The following is a 9,501-nucleotide window of genomic DNA, read 5'->3' as shown; positions in this document are numbered from 1 at the left end:
CCTATTCATCCTTTCTACAAATCCATTTTGTTGAGGTGTGTATGGAGTAATCCTCTACCTTTATGTACCACACGTCTTACAAAATTCTTCAAATTCATTCCCACAAAATTATCCACCATTATATGTTCTCATCACTTTAATTTTCTTGTCTGTCTAATTTTCCACAAGAACCTTAATTTCTTTAAATTTGAAAAAGACTTTAAATTTCTTCCCTAGGAATTAAATCAATGCATTCCTCAAGAAGTCATCTATAAATGAGAGATAGTACATAAATTTACCTAGTGATGAAATCAACACAGGTGCAAACACATCATTATGCACTAACTATAATATTCCCACTACCCTCATAACACTAGAGGAGAATCTTACCCAACTTTGTTTCCCAAATAAACAATGTTCACATAAATCAAAATCTAGGGAGAAATTAGACATACCTTCTACCATACCATTACCATGTAGTGTTTGAAGGCCCTTCTATTTGATATGCCCCAATCTTTCATGCCACAACATAATCTTTTCTCCAGAGGCTATAAGAGTTTTTCCTTCTTCAACTTCACTCTAAATAACAATGGAAATGTTGCGCTCATCAGTAATAATTCTTATTAGTATATTACACAAAGTTCTAATCCAAGCTCCCCTAAAAATACCATTGCCCCTCAAACCATCCTATGGGTATCCTTTTTAAGCATTATTTTGACATCTTCATTATCATATTGATTACAAAAATCAAAATTTTGGCCAATCCTGAGATTTGTGAAACACTAGGGAGCGTTTTAATCCTTCAACCCATGAGCTTCAACATGACGTTTCCTTGTCCTATTATTATAGTAGTTGATTCATCTCCTAGGAAAACATCACTACCATCATGTCTTCCATAATGGCAAAACCACTCCCTGTGAGGATTCATATGAAATGATGTCTCAGATTCGACCATCAATGCTTCATGATCTACATGTGTACTTGAAGAAGCCAAGTACACATCCAATATTTCATCTAAGGAGGTTGTTTCTCCTTTAGGAACATCATTAAATCCCTTCTATTTCTTAGAAATTTTGGATCTATATTATTTATTGTAATTTCCTTCTTCTTCACAACTCCAACATACTTTTATGAATTTTCCTGGAGGTTCAAATATTGCTCCAGATTTAGATCTCCCACTTGAGGACTTATTTATATTTATATTCAAGAAGTGTCCTCTTATAGGCAAGGATTCTATGTTCTGAATTTCCATGTTTTTCCATCTCATCCCCTGTGATAACAAGGATTAGACTTTCATCAAAACATAAATTAGTTGCATTACTACATATGACAATAACCCCACTCACCCATGAGTCTGGTAAAGAGCACAACAAACCAATATATTTATCTGTTGGAAAAATTAACTATGTTCTGTCTTCAATAATGTACTTGAGTCATCATGTAATGTACTTGACAAAAGAATAAAGAAAATTATTATTATTATTATTATTATTATTATTGTGACTTATTAAAGCATGTGTTTCATGCTTGGGTCATCGTGTTTTAGGTAAAAGTCCCCATTAAGGACTTCTAGGATTTATTCTGAGTCTAAAGAATTATTGTACATTTAAAGAGACCCTTCTTGGGCTTTTGAATCATGTAAAAAGGTTTAGGTATTGAGTCAAATATGAATTATGGAACCTCCACACCATCAGCCCAAGGGAAGATCAAGTCGACCTAATACCATATTTGACCCAAAAAGAAGCCTATAAAAGGAAGGACATTGAATTCATGTGGAGCATCACTTCTCATCAAGTTCAAATTCTCTCTATTGGGCAGAAGTGAAAAAATCTTGTTGCTGGGTAGAAGTGCGAAGTGGGTAGCTGGAAAAGTGTATTGCTGGAACGACGTAGTGAATCCAATTTTGGGTGAGTCTAAGGAGTCAAGGAAAATAAAAATTTTGGGTGTGGTATCTCTTGTTTTCATGCTCTGGATTGGGATATCGAAGTCTTCCATGTTGGACTGCTGCTAGAAGCTGTTAGCCATTGCAAGTTGCTGCATAGTGAAGTTGCTGGGAAGAGGTCAATCTTCTGGAGGTTGAATTGGTGTGGAGGGAAGGTCTGGTCAAGATCTAGGGTGAATATGTGTCAAAGAATACTATTGAAAGGAAGAATTACTTTGAATAGGTTTTCCCCTTGGAGGGGGTTTTTCCCTGACATGTGCATACATCTCGTGTTCATTGTTTTATGTGATGCTGCTTTTGGTAATTGATGAACTAATATATATATATATAAAGAACCATAATAATAAGAAACATCACAAGTAATTATCAAGATCAAGAAAATCTTTACTGCCTTCGTGATTTTTCGACATGGTTTCAGAGCTTTGGTGAAGAAATAAGAAAAATACAGATCCATTCATAGTCACTATCTTAAGGAAGGAGTCTATTATATTCGAAGAATATGACTAAATCCATCAAGGGTGAGAACAAGCTTGAAGGAGCATCTAACTTCAGATCCTAGAATAAAAGGATTGACCTAATCCTTGAGAAAAACAAGGTGTTAGATTTGGTAAAAGGAAATGTAAATAAGCCTACAAAAGAATCCAGTGATGCTAACAAAGTGAAATTCAAGGATTTAGAATTGGTGGCCATTAATCTGAAGGTAGAAAGGATAAAATACAATCTTGTCCCATTCATAGCTAACATCAATCATGCTCAGGAGATGTACTATTAAGAAAATTGGTCAAGTAGCAAGTTTAAAGAATGACTCGAGGAATACAAAGATGACAAAAGAAGATATTGTGGCAACTTTCTTTGTGAAGATAGCTAGACTCAGGGATAATATTTTAGCCATCGATGAGATTGTTCGGGACAAAGAATTGGTAATCACTGCTATATTAGGATTGCCACCCTCTTGGGGTGAATTTTCTTCAGGTCTCAACAGTTGGAAGGTAGCTCCTACATTTGAAGAATTATGGACCACATGTAGTTAAGAATAATTAAGGATCTCAATGGTTGCCAATCCTTGAGGAGTATCAAATTCTTATGTTTCTCATCATAAAGGAAAGAGATCAAAAGGGCCAAGGAAGAAAGTTGACATGTCCAAGATAGAATGCTATAATGTCATAAGAAAGGTCGCTACAAGAGTGATTGTCCCAAGAATCCAAGGAATAAGAAGAGAGGAAGAGATCAAGCCAACTTTGTTGAAGAAGGAGACTCAAAGAAATTCGAGTCTAAAGAATCCAACATTAGGGACTTACACTATTAAGTCATTTTCTTTACATAACTTGTTTTAAATGTTTTAGAATTTATAGGTTTTTAACATATCTTTGGAAAATACATTTTTGTGTTACTTTAATTTTGTAGGTTTCCCTCAAGCTTTGGAGGGAGCTCCTAAAAGATAAGTATCTTATGTCTTTTCATTTTTTGGTTCATGTACTCATTTCGTTTTCATTATATTAAATACTAATCACATTTCTCCCTTTATTGTCTTGACTAGGAAAACATATGAAAGAAGGAGGATCTCTCAAGAGAAGGTTAGTCAAGATTAAAAGGTATGATTTGAATACATTGATTTAAAGGAGTATTCATTGATGATCTATTACTAACTTTGTTATGACTAGTTGTATTGAATCTTAGTGATTCTTGTTTGGGCGATTCATCTCTTGATAAAACTACCCACCCCACTCATATTCTTGATTGACTATGTAGAACCCTAGATAGGTTTTGGAAGACCCTAAGCAAAGGGTATGCTATTGTGAATGTATGAAATCCTAAGTTTCTTAGGATTTTTGTGAAATTTTAGTTGAATTTTTATTGATGATGTCTTGTTTGGGATTTTGGCGTGATCTAGAAATCCTAACTTATTATGGTTCAATGAGGAGGTTTGAAATATTGAACGTTTGAAGTTTTGGTAATGTTGGGTTTGCTATGTTTCTACATTGAAACCCTAGCACATTAGCATTTGGTGGAATATATTGGAACCCTATCTCATTAGGGTTTGGAGGAATGTGTGAGCACGACCCTTGAATTGTCTTAGAATTGATTTACTTGGTATGTGTGTGTTGATTGATCAAACCCTAGTATTATTGTGTGTCTAACTCTTATTTTATATTGTTATGATGTTGGGTTTGACTAACATATGATATGAAATATATTTGCATGATAATGAAATCTAGGCATATATAGATATGTCCTTTTGGTTGAAATCCTAGGTTGATCTAGATCAAGATGTATTAATGTGTTGGACATATGCTTATATATGGTTATGAATTCCTAGATATGTGTGTGACCTAGTTATTGATGGTCATGAGTCTTAGGACTTAATGGAAGTCCTTGTTTTAGGATTTAGTGGAAGTCCTTGTTTGAGATTCTAGGATGATGATATTTGGAAATCTAGGGTTTTGCAGTTAAATACTAGTAGTGACATTGTCTAGTGTGAAATGTAACAGTATGAGATCTATGTATGTAATGATTGGTAATATTGTGAAAATGGAATTCAAAGGTTTTGGAATAAAAATTTAGTCAAAATGAAATCTCTGTGGTGAGGATTTTAATTATGAGATCTCAGAACTTCCACAATATTCATTTTGAGTTTCGATGTTTTGAGTCAATACCATGACCCATCATCAAAAAAACTTGTAGAGAAGTGAAATCTCTTAAATATGATGATTTGAGATTTTTGAAGAGATTGTTGAAATTTGTTTTTTTGGTTGAGTCTGATGATTGCTCGGAAATATAGGGTTTGCAAACTAATCCTACTAATAGTTGGTCATGTTAGTGAATGTTTGATGGTTGATTAAAAATTTAGGGGTTGGAATAACCCTAGTGGAAGCTGGTCAGGTTAATGACTAATTTGTGATTGACTTTGATTGTTTTTGTTGTATGAAATCTAGGATTTGTATGAAATCTAGGATTTGTATGAATCCCTAGTGTGAATTCTAACATATGTACTTTGAAAGATTGTTAGATGTTTTGTCGATCTATATTTGTATGAATTGTTTCTAGGGTTTGCTATATGTTGTAGAAAGGTATGTCATACCTTTGAAAGACATATTGAAACCCTATATGTAATTAATGTTGTTATGAAGTAGTCTAGGGTGTATAACTAAGTACCTAGCAAGATGTTGAAGAGTATATGTCTCTTGTTTGTAATTGAGTTTGGGTATATGATATATATAAAGATGAAATGATTATGTGTTTGATATGGCTAACATCATGCTTCTATAGATTTGGTTGTACTTGCTATTTAAGTTGTGCATGTACACAATCTCCAACTTGGTGGAGATGCTCGTTGATATGCTAAGCATGATGAGGATGATGATAAGTCTGATGAAATCGGTGGAAGCCATGAAATATTCTTTGATCTCCTAGAGGAAGCATGAATAGAAGATATCTCCCTAAGAGTAAGAGGGAGTCTGATAAAGAGGTGCTTCTTGGTTGAGAGGGAGTGATAAATATGGTTCTTTTCTTCACGTGTCATGCACTAGACCTGGACTAACAACTGTAAGTCTGAGCGAAGGCTGTGAATAGGAAAAGAAAATTGGAGAATTCATTTTGAAGTGTTGTTGAAAGAAGGAAAGTAGGATCTGATTGAAGAATGAATATCATAGGATATCTTGTTGCATGAGAAGTAGGAAATAAATCATATGATTGAGGAATCTTCTATCAAAATATTTGGTTGATAATCCTACTATGGTGAGTTGATAAGAAACATCAGTTGTCTGTAAGACCCCAGAGGTTTGTATTTGATTATGTACATGTGAAAGAATATTATTGTTGGGGTTGTGTATTGTACAGGTGAATATCTATAAGAATTTGATAGCATGTTGGTTACCAATCAGTTTGATTGGGAGAGATTGGAAATTCTTGATCTGCTAGACCAAGGAGTGTTGAGGCTTTACGAGTGAAGCAATTCCTAGGCAAACATATCACTAACTCTTTGTGTTGATGTTTGGGTCCCGAAGTTGGAAAGGTAGCATTTATCATTGAGCTTTGACACGCACCTGGATTTTGGGTTGATGGTTAGCAATAAATCCTAATGGTACCTAAAGGGAATGAAATTTTGAGTCCATCTTAGACCCACTTGGATAGATTTCCTTGGTTAGGTATATAGTCCATGGCATTGCGGTGCCTAAAATGTTGAGTGACTCGTTGGATAGATTTCCCTGGTCAATAATCTAGTCAATGGAATTGTTGTGCCTAAAGTTCTTCATGGTTAATATATTTTGATATCTTCCATTGTATATGTACATTATGAATACCTCCCTAGTTAAGAGGGATTGTTGGAAAAAGTAACTATTTTCGGTCTTCAATAATGTACTCGACTCATCATGTAATGTACTTGACAAAATAATAAAGAAAAGAATTATTATTATTATTATTGTGACTTATTAAAGCATGAGTTTCATGCTTGGGTCACCATGTTTTAGGTCAAATTCCCAATTGAGGACTTCAAGGATTTATTCTAAGTCTATAGAATTATTGTACATTTAAAGAGACCCTTCTTAGGCTTTTGAATCATGCAAAAAGGTTAAGTATTGAATCAAATATCAATTATGGAACCTCCACCCCATGTTGGACTAAGGGAACATAAATTTAGCCTAAGACGCTATTCGACCCCACAAGAAGCCTATAAAAGGAAGGACATCGAATTCATTTGGAGCATCACTTCTCATCAAGTTCAAATTCTCTCTACTGGGCAGAAGTGTGAGGTGGGTAGCTAGAAATGTCTATTGTTGGAAAGCTGAAGTGAATGAACTTTTGGGTGAGTCAAAGGAGTCAAGGAAAATCAAAATTTTGGTGGCGGTCTCTCTCTATTTCGTGATATGGATTGGGAGGTTGAAGTGTTCCAAGTTGGACTGTTGTCGGAAGTTGTTAGCTGTTGCATGTTGCTACATAGGAGAAGTTGTTGGGAAGAGGTCAATCTTCTAGAGACTGACTTGGTGTGGAGGGAAGGTTTGGTCAAGGTCTAGAGTGAAGAGTCTCAAAGAATACTATTGAAAGGAAGAACTACTTTGATTGGGTTTTCCCCTCGGAAGGGGTTTTGCCTTGGCATGTGCCTACATCTTATGTTCATTGTTTTATGTGCCTACTGCTTTTGGTAATTACTTGATGAACTAAAAAAAGAAGATATAAGGAATCATAATAATAAGAAACATCAAATTAATTATCAAGATCAAAAAAATATTTACTGCCTTTCTGATTTTTCAACATGGTTTCAAAGCTTTGGTGAAGAAAGAAGAAAAAGGCATATCCATTCATAGGCACTATCTCAGGGAAGGAGTCTATTATATTCGAGGAACATGTCTAACTCTATCAAGGTTGATAATAATCTTGAGGGAGCATCTAAATTCATATCTTGGAAGAAGAGGATTGACCTAATCCTCGAGAAGAATAAGGTGCTAGATTTGGTAAACGAAAATGTAAAGAAGCATACATAAGAAGCCAATGATGTTGATAAAGAAAAATTAAAGGATTTAGAATTGGTGGCCATGACTCTGATGGTAGAAGGGATAAAAGACAATCTTTCCTCATTCATAGCTAACATTGATCATGCTTAGTAGATGTATGAAGTCTTATCAAATATGTTCACTATTAAGAACATTGGTCAAGTAGCAAGTTTGAAGAATGAGCCAAGGAATACAAAGATGACAAAAGATGATACTATGGAAACCTTCTTTCTGAATATATCTAGACTCAGGGAAGATATTTTGGCCATCGATGAGATTTTTTCGGACACAAAATTTGTAATCACTACTATATTAGGAGTGCCACCCTCTTGGGGTTCATTTGCTTAAGATCTCAATACTTGGAAGGTAGCTCCTACCTTTGAATAATTATGGACTGCATGTAGTCAAGAAGAATTAAGGATCTAAATGGTTTGCCAATCCTGAAGGACTATCAAATTCTTTTGTTCCTCATCATAAAGGAAAGAGATCAAAGGGACCAAGGAAGAAAGTTGAAATGTCTAAGATAGAGTGCTATCAATGTCATAAGAAAGGTCACTACAAGAGTGATTGTCCTGAGAATCCAAGGAATAAGAAGAGAGGAAGAGATCAAGCCAACTTTGTTGAAGAAGGAGACTCAAAGAAAGTCAAGTATGAAGAATCTGACATTAGGGACTTACACTATTAAGTCATTTTAATTACATAACTTGTTTTATATGTTTTATAATTTATAGTTGCTTAACATATCTTTGGAAAAGACATTTTTGTATTACTTTAAGTTTGTAGGTTTCCCTCAAGCTTTGGAGGGAGCTCCCAACAAATCTCAAAGATAAGTATCTCATGTATTTTCAGTTTTGGGTTCATGTACTCATTTAGTTTTGATTATATTAAATACTAATCACCTTTCTCCCTCTGTTGTCTTGACTAGGAAAACATCTGAAAGAAGGAGGATCTCTCAAGAGAAGGTTAGTCAAGATTCAAAGGTATGCTTTGAATACATTGATTGAAAGGATTATTCATTTGATGATCTATTACTAACTTTTTTATGACTAGCTGTATTGAATCTTACTGATTCTTGTTTGGGTGATTCATCTCTTGATAAAACTACCCACCCCACTCATATTCTTGATTGACTATGTAGAACCCTAGATGGGTTCTGGAAAACCATAATCAAGGGGTATGGTAATTTGAATGCATGAAATCCTAAGTTTCTTAGGGATATTGTGAAATTCCAGTTTAAGTTTTATTGATGATGTCTTGTTTGGGATTTTGGTGTGATTTAGAAATACTAACTTGTTATGGTTTAATGATGAGGTCTAAAATCTCAAATCTTTGAAGTTTTGGTAATTTTGGGTTCACTTTGTTTCTACATTGAAACCCGAACACATTAGGGTTTATTGGAATATATTGGAACCATAAATCATTAGGATTTGGAGTAATGTGTGAGCACAAACCTTACATTGTCTTAGAATTGATTTACTTGGTATGTGTGTGTTATCTGATCAAACCCTAGTATGATTGTGTGTCTAACTCTTATTTGATATTTTTATGAAGTTGGGTTTGGCTAACACATGATATGAAATATATTTGCATGATAATGAAATCTATGCATATATAGATATGTCCTTTTGGTTGAAATCCTAGGTTGATCTAGGTCAAGATGTATTAATGTGTTGGACATATGCTTATATATGGTTATGAATTCCTAGATATGTGTGTTAACCTTGTTATTGATGGTCATAAGTCTTAGGACTTAATGGAAGTCCTTGTTTTAGGATTTAATGGAAGTCCTTGTGTGAGATTCTAGGACGATGATATTTGGAAATCTAGGGTTTTGCAGTTAAATCCTAGTAGTGATATTATCTAGTGTAAAATGTAATAATCTTGTTGTAGCTCTTTTATTTTTGATAAGTTAGCCATTAGTTGAAAAAATAAAAATTCCATAGAAAAATGATAAGTTAGGATATGGACCAAAAACAAAATTGAAAATAAAATTATTAGGATTTATTATTATTTCAGGTCCATTTCATAAAAAATGATAGGGTAGTTTCTATAAAAGAAGGAAGGAAAATGATAAAATGTTAGATAAGAAAT

Source organism: Pinus tabuliformis, chromosome 5_1 (assembly GCF_031772625.1).
Source record: "Pinus tabuliformis cultivar Carrire ecotype Pingquan chromosome 5_1, CPIR1, whole genome shotgun sequence".
NCBI lineage: Eukaryota > Viridiplantae > Streptophyta > Pinopsida > Pinales > Pinaceae > Pinus > Pinus tabuliformis.
Note: the sequence above shows the minus strand (reverse complement) of the source record.